The sequence below is a fragment of the Fukomys damarensis genome, unplaced genomic scaffold (assembly GCF_012274545.1).
Source record: "Fukomys damarensis isolate Sample0158 unplaced genomic scaffold, DMR_v1.0_HiC HiC_scaffold_73868, whole genome shotgun sequence".
NCBI classification, from domain to species: domain Eukaryota; kingdom Metazoa; phylum Chordata; class Mammalia; order Rodentia; family Bathyergidae; genus Fukomys; species Fukomys damarensis.
Window position 1 is genome coordinate 6,596 of NW_022974780.1, and position 13,233 is coordinate 19,828.

Sequence of the window (13,233 nt, forward strand, 5' to 3'; positions counted from 1 at the left end):
GCTGGAAAGAGGAAATCCAAATTTTCTTCACCTCTTCCTTCTTACCTTTTAGATATTTATGGAAGTGAATGAAAGCTGATTCATTCCCAGAACCTTGATCCAAGATAATGATACAATAGTACAAGTTACAACAACATCAAAGATAGCAGGAAAGTAACATCATAAAAAAATGCAATTGGTACAATTTTTCCCAAACTAAATAGTAAAAAAATTATGGTCTCTGAGATAGAAGTTAGTTTCTAATATCTATTCTCTGATGACGTTTTTCACCAAGGGCCAGGAGATCCATTGTCCTCCAGACAGTGATCCCCATGTGTGTTTTAGCATCTGGTGACCTGAATTTGGTCTTCATCCTTGACCTTTACAAGGATTCCACAGTAGGTACTGAAGAAATAAAAAATGGTCCCCATATCTGGAAACCCATGGTTTTCTAGGGGAAACAGATCTTCCAGAAGATAACCGGGCAAGTGTTATACACAATAGGGTCATTTAGATATCAGTTCTTGCCAGTGGTCAGAGAACGCTTTCTCCCAAACTAACTCCTGAGCAGAGCTCTGAAGACAAAGCGCTGCTCACAAGTAAGAAGGGCCCGTGGTGCTGAGTTGCAGCATGGTAAAAACCTAGGTTCAGGGAACAGCAAGAACATTTCCATTGACTCTATGACTATAAAACCATAATGCTCTTCATCTAGCTCTGAACAATAATAATTAATACTATTATGTGATTAGTTTTCTTAATAAGTATAAAAACAGGGCCCTTGTATCTGGACAGATCTAACTTCAGATTCTGACTCTAGCATGTACCAGCTGTATATATTCTTGAGGCTATTACAGTCTTTTGAACCACAATTTTCTTGTAAAATTAGCATAACATTTCCTTTGTATGGTTTTCCACGAGTAACCGGAGACAGCGTATGTAAAACCTTACATCAAGTAGAGTTGACAGATTTGGCCAGTACAAATACAGGATACCCAGTTAAATTTAAATTTGTGTTTTTTAAAAAGTGTTAATATTGTCCCAAATATATCACAGAACATATGCTGAATATTCATTTGTTGTTTATCTGAAGTTCAAACTTAACTGTACATCCTATATTATTTTAACCTAATAAACAAACAATAACTCAGTAAGTTGTTGGCATGATCAGCGTTTTTAATGCTTAGGGAAGCTTTAATTTAAATAAAAGTTTCGAACAAAATAGACTGCATAGTATGTATAGTACATATGTGGTATGGGGGATTGTGGGAAAGGTGAAAGGCTAAGTTAATGTTAGGAATCCAGAGGCTTCTCCAAGATTGATGAATGTATTCTTTTAAATACAAAACCAACATATTTATAAGAGCCATTTAAGAAAGGCTGTGTTAACAAAATCTGAGTTTTGATACTTTACGACGTTGAACTTTTCAGCACTCTAATAGTATAATTGTTTACCTTTTTCCAGAATTTGGGGTCCTTAAGATGTCAGCCCTTACATTGTTCGCCTCTCTCTCTCCTATGCCTCTGCCATGTCTCTGGTTCCTTGGTTAATGGGTGAATGCTGCAGTTTGGCCCAGCTAAAAGGTCTCTGAGTCTAGCATTTTAACCTGGAACTGTGGAGAGGGATTTATAGAAGGATAAATCCCCTCCTTTCAAAAACTTTAGAATCCTGTTTAAGAAATCTAAAAAAGATGAAAAATAACTTAAATTGAATCACTTCCTGAAATACATGTTCTCCAAATGTTCAGTTTCATTACTGCATCTCAGTACCTAGAAGAACCTGGCAAACATAGGGGCCTGTAAACATTTGGTAAATGAATTCATCAGCATAGGCTGGACTCACCAAGGAATTTCAGTGAAGTAGCTTAGTAAAAATGGGCCACAAATGAAGACGATCCAGCTGAGCAGAAAGTTGTCATTGTCATCCTCCTCCTCATCATTGTAGCTGCCATTTACCATGAACCAGGAACTGGCACAATACATTATATTACGTCTACTCAGATGTTCCCAATAACCCTTAAAAGTGTAGGTCTATCTGGAACCAAAGTCCATTTTCCTTCTGCAAAGCAGCTTGAAGTTCATCTCAGAGAGACTTCTTCAGACCAGCCTATTAAAAAATATCCCTTCCATTTACTCTTATTCTTGGCCCATGATCTTTTACTGCAATTATGAAACTAAACATGAATTTACTAAATACTGTATTTCTGGTCTGGCTTGTTACATTTGTGAGGGCAAAGATTCTGCCTTATGAGTCTGTGTTTCCTATCAGCCATCTTGTTCCCTGAAACTCAGTAGGCATCCAGTTAATATTTATCAAACAAAGGCATTTGCTTTTCAGCCCTGTCTGAATAGAATCACTAAACATTACCATTAAGGCCTCACCCCAGGGTTACCAGGTCCAAATATCCAGCAGTGGATAAGTGAAGCCCAGGTATCTTTTTTCTTCTTATAAAACTCTGTATGCAAATCTAATGCACAGCTGAAGATGAGAATTCCAGCCGGCACTTGATGCTGTAATAAAACCATAAGGACTCATGTAAAAATCTATTTGATATATTTTCATTTCCTCCAGTCTTTCAAATACCTCCATAGAAGTTTCACTAAGAAACAACGTGGGCATGACCTTGGCCTCAGTATTCGTTAATTTTGTTCTTAATCATGCTCATTCTGTTTTCTCTCCAATTTTAAATGGAAGAATACATCACCTTCAGCAGCAAGCACATTTGAATTTAAATTTATTTTCACAGACCCTAAACATAAGAAGAAAAAAAGGCTCAGCCTCATTCAAAATAGGAGATAGAAATTATAACTATACTGAGGTATCCCTTCTCCTCCATCAGATGACAAAAATGCAAAAGTTTGACAATATATTTTATTGGCAAGACAACGGGGAGACTAATGCACATTTCTGGTGAGAATACAAAATAACCAATGGAGAGGAATTTATCAATTCCTGGCAATATCGTATATACATAGCCCTTTGTCCCACCAATCCCACTTCTAGAAATCTATCCCAAAATACAATAGCAAAAACATTCTGACATATAAATACACTGGCAATAATATAATGATATAAAAATCAAGATCGATTGATCAATGATATTGGGGATTGAACTCAAGCAAAAGGAAAGGAAACTATACTTTTCTAAGTATGCAACATTTAAAATTTTGTGACTAGGTTAATGTTTTACATAATTAAAAGACAAAAGTGATACATAAAGGAAAAAAAACCTTAAAGTAAAAAGCAAGCAGACTGAACTTCTCCCATGATGTGGCCTTCAATTTTGGGACTCCCTCAGGTTCCTCAGGACCACCGCAGCCACTGCAGCACCTGGGGTGGGTTTGGAGGATCTGGGACAACATCTACAACTGCAAGGTCTGCACGCAGCTTTTCTGTCCCCATTAACACAGGCACGACTGGACTCTGGTGGTGCTCAGAGCAAAGGTTTTGGATTTTGTACCAGTTTTGGCACAATGGGCACTAGTACTGGTTTAGGTACTGGCCTGGGAACTGGACTGGGATTTGGAGGATTTAATATACACAGCAGCAGCAGCAGCAACAATCTACATTAGGTGGTCTCTTTGGTCAGCCAACTCAAGTCCCTCCCCAACCCAACCAGCTGATAAATACTGCAAGTGCTCTTTCTGCTCCAGTATATCCATTGGGAGATGAGAGAGATGCTATTTTAGCAAAATGGCATCAACTGCAGGCTTTTGGGGGACCAGGAAAAGGGTATTTCAACAATAATATTCCACCAGTGGAATTCACACAAGAAAATCCTTTTCGCTGGTTTAAGAACAGAAGTTGTTATTTATGTTGTTGAGCGTTCTCCAAATGATACCTCAAGAAGAGTCCCAGCTACTACACTATATGCCCGTTTTGAACAAGGCAATATAAAAACACAACTACAGCAACTTGGTGTGACCCTAATTCCTGTACCCATGGTGGGCTTTAAAGAACTTCTCCAAAGACTGAAAGTTCAAGATCAGATGACTAAGCAGCATCAGACCAGATGAGCTATCATATCTGAAGATATTAGTGAGCTACGAAAGAATCAAACTACAAGTATGGCCAAAATTGCACAGTACAAAAGGAAACTCGTGGATCTTTCACATAGAATCTTATGGTCCTAATCAACAGGAAATTCAAAGAGTGGTTATGCCATCCAAGCTGATGAAGAGCAGTTGTGAGTTCAGCTAGATACGTTTCAGTCTGAATTAAATGCACCTACTCAGTTCAAGGGCCAACTAAACAGACTGATGTTCCAAATCAGGATGCAGAACCATTTTGGAGCAGTCAGACCTGAAGAAAGATATTATATAGATGCAGATCCTTTACAACAACAGGAAGGCCTTAGCCACTTGATTAGTATTATAAAAGATGATCCAGAAGATATAAAACATGGATTGAATGAAACCATCCACATCAGAGGTGGTGTCTTTAGTTGACAGTTTAGTTACAAACCTGTGTTAGAAGTTTGTAAAATGTATCCTCTTACTGCATCAGGCCTTCCTTAAGAATGAAATGAGCACGTGGAGAAAAAAGAGAGAAATCGATCCTCTCCACTAAATCACTCCTCTGAAATAAACTAGTCATCTCACATCCCTTCAAAAATAACCTTCAAAAGATTTACATCTAAAAAGCTATATATACTTTAAAAGATGAACCTAATTAACATTTTTAAAACAGCATTTTCTTAAGCTTCACAGTATTATTCTCTATTCTGCTTTCTATGGCAAGTAAATGTGAAATATATACTTTGCATATAACAAACTGTATAATTACTTGGCTGTTGAAAATTTGAGATTCAAAATGTAAAGGACATCAGTTTTTATATATGTGAATTCAACTTGGGAGGAGTAAAGCAAATCTAAAAGTGTTTAATGATTGTTTTCATTTTCTGTAAGATTTGAAAATATATTTTTTTATTATTTGATTTATTTGGAGTTTATGGAACAATTCTAAGCAATTAGGATATAACAATTACTGGTGTTGGAAACTTTTGTTTTTTAAACATTTATTTTTAAAAAGGAAAACTTTTAAAATAAATTCTTAATTTGTAATTTTAAAAAAAGCAAGCACAAACAAAAGAAGCAGGCCATGTTTTAAGTTGCTATATTTATACTAAATGGAATTATTTCACATTAACTTAAAGCACTATATTTTAGGACATATTCTAGTGACAAAAAGTTTAAAACATATTAATTAGTTTGTTGGTTATATAAGTATATATATTTATTTTGGTACTATTTGTATAGACTGTCATGTTGTTAGGAACCAGTTTTAGTATGAGAGAAAAAAATCTGTCACTCTAAATAAAAGGTAATTAGTTAAAATCTTTGTGATCTTAAACTTGAATTGAAAACATGTATGAACTTGTCATATATATTTTCTCTGTGAAAAATACATATTTTATAACTTTGTGCACTGAAAAGGCCTAAGAACTATGATAACCCAGTACTAATTAACAAATGGTGGTCTCAAATGCCATTCCTACTAGGGCATTCCTAATAGCTGATTCCTAGTGTAGGGCAAAGATGTATAAGATGAGCCCAGTATATCTAATGCCTATAGCAAGAAGAAGACCAAAGACTAATAGGGTCTATTCAAAGGACTGACACTAACCTACAGGTATTTCTAAGTGGCATGAGTGTGAAAAATTGAACATAAAAAAATATAACCTGCCATTGATAGAAACATATTGAATACAGAAAAATCTGTGAGTTCAAAATGAAATTGAAAAAGATGCATATCCAAAACAAATTAAACATATTCTTCACTATCAGAGGTAGCTAGTGCTCTAACATATAGTTTGAATATTGATTATTAAAATGAAATAATTAGATACTTACCCTACCTTGCACAAACTGAAGTCTTATTTGTGGTGCTGCCACTAAAACTTGGACCTGTCCATTTTCAAAATTATTTTATATGCAAGAGAAGCTTTTATGTATTTAAGTCCTTTTACTGGGGTTTCTGCTATATAAAACTGAACCTAATTGTAACTTAATCATTATACATATAAATGAAACTACATTTCCTTGATGAAAGAGCTGATTTCTTCCCAAATAGCTAGAGCCCTTTCGGTCTTGGCTTATTGCACAATTTCTTGCCTTTGGTCAATCCCCTTCATTGAAATGATAATTATAAATCAAGGGTACACAATTTCATTACAGAAGCTACTGGACAGACTCTTGTCTATTAAGTACTCTTGTCTGAACTAAGTACAATTTCCATGTAGCTTTTCCACACTGAAGGTAGAAACAGGAGGTATAAAAATATTTTAAGGATGCTGGGGAAGAGAAAAGAAAGCTGGCAGTGGGAATTTTATGAAACTGACTTTTGAATAGAAGTTAGATGAAAGCCCACATCAAGAAGCTGTACTGTGAAAGAACTGACAGGGTCATCAACCTTAGATTCAGACTCAACTCATGTTCTATCAAGGATGTTCTGAGCCACACTTTGGGCTAGGTGACTTCTACATTATGTGGTTTTATCATTGATTCTATATCCAGTCTCCATTTTAGCCATGTATTTCCCCTTCCTTCATCAAACTTTTATCAATTGTAAGTGAGATAATGACATTTTATCTTATTTTAATCACCGCCCTTCGATGCTGGTGAAAAATCAGAGGCCATTGTGTTAGGTAGAAAAATGGATTCCCTATGATGCCAAATCCTAATCCCTGAAACCTGTGACTATATTATGTTACGTGGTAAAGGAAAAACAAGTAGCAGATGGAATTAAGGTTGCTAATAAACTGGCTTTAAGAGGGGTTCATTATCCTGGATTACCCAGGTGGCCCAGTGTAACAAAAGAGTCCTTAAATGTGGAAGGGAGAGTAGAAGAGGTCAGAGGAATGTGATAGGATAAGAACTCCACCCACTGTTGCTGGCTTTGAAGATGGAAGGGAGCATGAGCCATAGAAGGAGGAAAGAGCAAGAAAACAAAGTCTCCCCTGGCGTGCTCAGGTGTGCAGCTCCGCTACCACTGACTTTTACGTCCATGGAGACCTATTTCAAACTTCTTACCTTCAGAATTGTAAGATATTAAGTGGCAGTTGTCTTCAGTCACCGCGGTTTGGGTACTAGTGGGAAACATGCACATGGGTATGGCCACACACTGGAGGAAGAGACCCCTCCATAGATCATCCAGTAGATTCAGGGCCTCAAAGATAGGAAGAAAGCAGAGTTCAGAGCGGTCAGTTATGTACTGAGCTTGTTACGTGCTTGTTACTGAACCCAGACTTGCTTTGACAAGGAATTGATGTCATAGCCCAAAGGCTGGCACCTGTGTTGTTCCTGCTACAACCCTGCTTCCTGTCCTAGATGAGAGAGCGAGAATATTTCATTGTATGCCTATATTTTTTCTAGGTGAGCTATTTCTTATTTATATAAAACTCTTTAAATGAAAATTTAAAAAATGTAACGGGATTTGTCTAGGGGTTAAATTTTTCCTGTTTTTTATTTGCTGGGTTTGTGATGGGCTCTTGATTTCCACACACTGTGGTACATCTTCCTACTGGGAAAGTTTTCTCCTAATATTAATTTATTGTGTCTGTTCTGGTCTGTTTTTTACGGTTATTGTTTTTCCTTGATTCTCTTGTCTCTGCCCTACATTTTGTAGTTTCACCTCTCAATTTTTTTTTAATGCTTTTTGGGAGGTCTTTTCAAGTTTATAATCCAAATCACTGCTTCAGTTTTCTTCCTTGTTAACATGACGATTTAATTCTGTGATGGTATTTTATACCTTTTAAAAAACACATTCACTTATATAGTTCTTTTGATTCCAGCCTAATTTCTCTATCACAACTTTCATGCTTATTATCATCTTCATTTTTCACCTTCACCTTTTATTTCAAATGATTCATATTTTCCTAAATCTTACCGATAGTACGACTAGATGTGTTCTAAAATTACTTAGGCTTCCTATAGAAATACCATATGTTCCATTCATTTTTTTTTTTTTGGAAAAAAGATGTACAAGATTCTCTGTATTTCATAATGTTTCATTGGCTGCTTCCACTCCTTTTTTTTTTTTTTTTTCCTGTACCAGGGGTTGAACTCAGGACCTTGCACTTGCAAGGCAGGTGCAGTGCCACTGAGATAAATTCCCAGCCTGACTACTTTTTAAATATTAATTATCCTAGAAAAAGAAAGTTGTACCCAGTTCTGGTAGATCATGGATAAAAATGGTCAAATATAGAAGGTTTCATTTGCGTGGTAGATTTCAATACCTGTTTATCTCCAGATAGCTTGTTGCTTTGTATTTTGTTCTGCATCTATTAAAATAGATCCTCTGGAATTTGGGAGATAGGACTTTTAGTTTTCAAAACTGATCCCACACCCATAAGAAAATACCTGCTTCCCTCTGTCATTATCTCTGGCTTCTAAATTTTGGTGAATGGATGCTCTTTCTGACATCTGGTACGTGGCTGAGCAGCACTTCTAGTTTTCACACCACTGAAACTTTTTAATCTCCTTTCTTTGGTTGAGGTTAAGGGGGTAATCGATGTTGCTTGGTTTCTGCCCTCTGGAAGCCTTGACTGAGAATCAAGGGAGACTTTTCTTCTGGGCTTTCAGAAACTTCCTAGTTTCTAATTTGCTTCTGTTTCAAAATATGAATATTGTGCTATGCCGTTCGGGTTCTGTCCCCTTCCCTCTGAAATTCCACTCACATTCCATAGCCACCCTCTTTGTAACAATTTCTTGGATCGAGCTCTGTAAAACTGACTCTGAGACAGAGACTAGGTGCAGGAGTTTACTAGGTTGTGCTTGGGCTCAACACTTGGGAGAACAAGAGGAAGCAGGATGACGCAGAAGTTAAACAGAGATATAATTTTAACAAAGGTCTCAGGCAATGCTACCAGAGCTCTGGATCCAGGAGGGGCCTTTGAGATGCCTTGATTTGGACAGGTGGCCATGACTTTATGTCCTGGAATGGTCATTCTTTGGATGGGCATTGACCTTAGAGCAGGCATGACATTGGGTAAGGCAACTGAGACAGAGGTAACCGCTGAAAGCCATCATCCTGAAGAAAGACCTCTGTGTCATATCACAGTGTCTACCTAAGGCAAGTCACTGGATATAATAGCTCAATACTTTGGCCTTTCACGTCATGAGAAGCTGAGATGGGTTGATCAAGGTACAAGGCCAAGATTATAAATTTCTTACAATTGATATAGCAAGATAATCACCAGATGGCCTTAGCCTAGAATACTTTAGGCTAAAGACATTTTGTGTGTGTGTGTGCATGTGCACTTGCGCACGCTATGGGGAATTGAACCTTTTACATTGAGCTACAGCCCCAGCACTTTTTTAAAATTTTGAGACATTGTCTTACTAAGTTACTTAGTTACTCAGCCTAGGCTCAACCTTGCAATCCTGCCTCAGCCTCCCAGAGTGCTGTGATTATAGGCATCATGCCTGGCTCCAAAAAAAGTTTCTTTATGACAACTGGTGATGAAATAATAGACTTGCACTGGATAGTTTAATCCTCTGGTAGGAAGGTTAAAGCTAACTAGGAGTCACCTGCTTTGAAAAGATACAAAGAATTAATAAAGAAAATCCTAGCTTTGCAAAGGAATTTTCTGTTGTCTTGATCTTCCTACATTTTATTCAGGAGTCTAAAAGTTAAAATGATCACAAACTTTAAGCACCTGTAGAGTAGATTCTCATTTCATTCAACTCTAAGTGAATTTCCCATTTATGTCTTGTTACTCTGTGCATCTGCAAAGCTCCAACAAATGGAAACTGATGTAGACATTTGGTATACGCTTTCTCAGAGACAGTTGATTGAAATAATCTAAGTTGGAGGTTATAAGCGCTACCTGCAGAGGTCCAGGAGTCCAGGAGTAGTTTGCAGTTACCCAGTGGGCCGCATCATAAGCCCTCTGAGGTGTGGCCTCTCTCTACCATTGGCTCTTGCTGTGTTGATGTAGTGATTTGGACAAGATTCTGCCAAATCATTTGATTTTTTTTTTTAAAGCTGGAGATTCAGATTCTTATGTAAAATTTTCAGATGCTTTTAGTACAAACTTATTTTTTTTAGTACATAATTCAGATGTTTAAAAAATCCACAATACAGTAAGTCAAACAAATTTCTTAAGGGAAAAAAGGGCCTATAAACTGCCAGTTTGTAACTTCTGAGTTAAATGTTTTCATCAGAAACCTTTTTTGTGAGGGAAGTCAGAGTTAATATATAAATAGAATGATAATATAGTTTATTGGCATATTTTTAAATGGATTGCCAACAAAAATATTACTGATATGAATTATACTACATATTTCTTTATATCTGACAATTGTTCAGGTCAGAATAATGAAAGAAATGTTACAGCTTTTGTCCAAAAGACATTAAAAAACCTTTGGAAACCAAAAATCTAATACTATTTGATCTTCAATGAAAATAGTGTCATGAACACATATCATTTCATATTACCTGTACCCTATTTCAACTGGGAGTGACATTTCCCTGGTTTTATTTTATTATTATTATTATTTTTATTTTTATTTTTTTGGTACCAGGGATTGAACTTGGGTCCTTGAGCTTGCAACATTTCTCTAGTTTTAGAAGTTATTTACCCTCTTCCCCATTGTAGTAATGTGGTTCCTTTGGGAACTGCCATGTTTTTTCCTTACCTTGATTTTCTGTTCACTATTGATTGGTCAGGTTCTGAGAGCCTGACCCAAAGCATATCGATCAAAACTCCCTGGGAAAGGTCTTTCCCTGGAGTTGGCAGTGGCCATAGGGAAGAAGTTGACCTGTAGTGAAAGAACAAAGTCAGCTTACCTGCAGAACAAATAAAGGGAAGGGAGTCATGGCTACATTTATAATTCTGACTTTATTTCTGAGCCCTTTATTCCTGTTCTTTAGTCTGAGCGATCATGAGAAATTTAATGTCTTTAGTGAAATACAAATCAAAATATTAATGATTGTTAATGACTAATAAAAAAGACAGACAATAACAAATGTAGGTGAGGATGTGCAGAGGTCAGAACCTTTACTGCTGGTGGGATTATAAGATGGTACAGCCACTTTGGGATACAGTTTGGAAGTTCTTCAAAAAGTTAAGCATAGAGCTACCATTATTGCCCTGGAATTCCACTCCTGGCTATGTACCCGAGAGAACTGGAAGCATGTGTCCTTGTAAAACTTGTTCCTGGGTGTTCATAAAAGCATTATTCATAATAGCCAAAAGTAGAGAGCGCCCATATGCCTATTAACTGATGAGTTGACAAACAATGTATGATAAATTCATTCACTGAAATTCAACCATACAGGGAATGAAGTACTTACCCATGCTACATGTGGATTAGTCTTGAAATCATTATGTTAAGTGAATAGATCTTTTATGCTCACAAAAGATCACATTATATGATTACATTTATATAAAATATCCAGAGTAAATAAATCCATAGAGAAAGATCCAGAAAGATTAGTGGTTTCTGGAGGCTTAAAGGAAGGGAGTAAGGTATGTTTGGAGTTTCATTTTGGGCAAAAAGATTCTAAAATAGTATAGTAACAGTAAATTTTAAAACTATGGAATTGTATATTTTTAAAGGTTGAATTTTATATTATGTGAATTACATCTCAAGGCTGTTATGAAATAAGGTACACTGAATATTTTTTACAATCTTTTATTAGTGCATATTAGTTATACAGAATAATGGGTTTCATTTTGGCATAATGCTATATGCATATAAGATATTCTGATTATTTTACTATCCACTATCCTCCTTCCCTTCTCTCCCAGATCGCTTTCCTTATCTCTATTAGTCTTCCTTCTATCTCCTCATTATCTCTCCTTTTTAAAATTTTTTCTCTATTATTAACCTTGGGCCAGGGATTTAGCTCAGTGGTTCTGCCACCTGTCTCCCAAGTGCAAGGTCCCTAGTTCGATCCCCAGTACCAAAGAAAAAAGAGCATCTATTATTAATATTATTTATAGGTTCCACATATGAGAGAAAACGTGATATTTGACTTTGAGAGTCTGGCTTATTCTGCTTAACATTATGATCTTCAGTTCCATCCATTTTTCTGTAAATGATGTGATTTTGTTCTTCTTCATGGCTGAAAAATATTCCATTATGTATATATGCCAATTTTCTCTATCCATTCATCTATTACTGGGCATGTAGGCTGTTTCAATAGCATAGCTATTGTGAATTGTGCTGCAACAAACATGGGAATACAGCTACCACTATAGGATGCCATCTTTAATTCTTTCAAAAATATACCAAGAAATGGTACAGATGGGTCAAATGGTATCTCTAGTTTTAGTTTTTTGAGGAAACTCTATACTGATTTCCATAATGATTGTACTACTTTACATTTCATGAAACAGTATAGTAACATTTACTCGCATCCTCCACAACACTTTTTGTTTTGTTCTTGATGATAGCCATTCTGATTGAGCTAAGACAGAATCTCTATATATTTTTAATTTGCATTTCCCTAAGGGCTAAAGATGTTGAAAATCTTCTCATATACTTATTGCCCATTTGTACTTCTTTTTACAAGTGACTATTGAATTCATTTGCCCATTTATTGTTTTTTGGTGGTGATTTTTGAGTTCTTTATATATTCTAGATACTAATCCTCTGCTAAAAAGATTTTCTCCTCTTCTATAGGCTGTCTCTTCAACTCTATTGATTGTTTTTCCTTTGCTAACTTCACAATAAATTTTATCTGTTTTCATATAGTTTTATTTTTTTGTGTGGTTTTGTTTTTGTTTTTTTTTTGGGGGGTGTACCAGGGATCAAACTTTGGACCTTGCACTTTGGAGGCAGATGGCAGAATCTCTGAGCTAAATCCCCGGCCCAGATACTATATTTCTTACAACCATCCTACTTAATCAGAAACCCAATAATTTTCGTGAATCTGCAAATTAAAGATCATCACCAACTACATTTATTATGTACAAAGGCGAATTTGGGAGACTAAAGGCTCGGAATATTAAAAAATGGCTTAAAACAAGACAAATTTTTAAAATGTGAGGGGTGTTGGTTAAGGGAGGTCAGACAGAGGAGTCCTGACCTTGTTAAGAAAGAGGCTGTATATCAGTACCATCTCTATATGTCATCCAGTGTCCATGAGTACACAGCTAATAACAGATGAATAAGGGCTGAGATTAGTCTGTTCTCTGTCCCCAAAGCTAAGTTCCCTGGAGTAAAGTGCACCTGCCCAGAGAGGGTGTGTTTTTCTAATCTGCACGAAAATGCTGTGTCACCTAGTGACAGATATTAATACAGAAA

General features: G+C 36.3%; 1 pseudogene; it reads left to right on the top strand.

Moving 5' to 3' along the window:
* Positions 1 to 3,221: 3,221 nt before the first annotated feature.
* On the top strand, positions 3,222 to 4,425 carry LOC104848841 (annotated as a pseudogene).
* The last annotated feature ends 8,808 nt before the right edge of the window (positions 4,426 to 13,233 follow it).